Source organism: Pteropus vampyrus, unplaced genomic scaffold (genome assembly GCF_000151845.1).
Source record: "Pteropus vampyrus isolate Shadow unplaced genomic scaffold, Pvam_2.0 Scaffold33, whole genome shotgun sequence".
In the NCBI taxonomy this organism is placed as follows: Eukaryota; Metazoa; Chordata; class Mammalia; order Chiroptera; family Pteropodidae; genus Pteropus; species Pteropus vampyrus.
In genome coordinates this window covers 321,009-321,609 of record NW_011888814.1, presented here as the reverse complement: position 1 = coordinate 321,609, position 601 = coordinate 321,009, and positions in this window count along the sequence as shown.

The window sequence follows — 601 nt, the reverse complement described above, 5'->3', positions numbered from 1 at the left end:
AAACCCCATTCCTCATTCTGTCTGAACACAAAACAAAAGTCTATTTTTCTTCTATTTACTAACTGTCAACCCATAGGTCGGTTGTGCAAGTGGGGGTACAGAAGCAGAAAGCTTGTTGTTAGAATGTTATGTTCCCATGAGTGATAACCCATGTTCCCATGGGTTATAGCCAAGCAGTAATTTTCCAGCCAGAACATTCCCCACTGGCCTTAGCAAAAAATCAAATCCTTGATTCTTCTCGCAGAATTTGCTCATAGCTTCTATTTTGTAATACTAAAAGTTTAATAGAATTAATTCTCTTAAACATGGGCCAAAAGTTAACAAGAGGAGGAGGATGATTAAAGGTCTAGCTACAGCAGATAGGAGGGTTGTTAGCCATGGTGACCAACTGAACATCCTGTGAAACCAGTTATTTGATTCTAATCTCTGTTTTTCCCTGGCATCTAAATTTCTCTGTACTAGTAGTAAACTTTCTCTAATTATTCTAGAGTTATTGGCATAGAAGCAACAGGTTTCACCTAGAGCCATACATAATCCGTCTTGTTTTAAGAATAATAAATCTAAACCTCTTCTATTTTGGAGGACTACTTCTGCTAGTGAA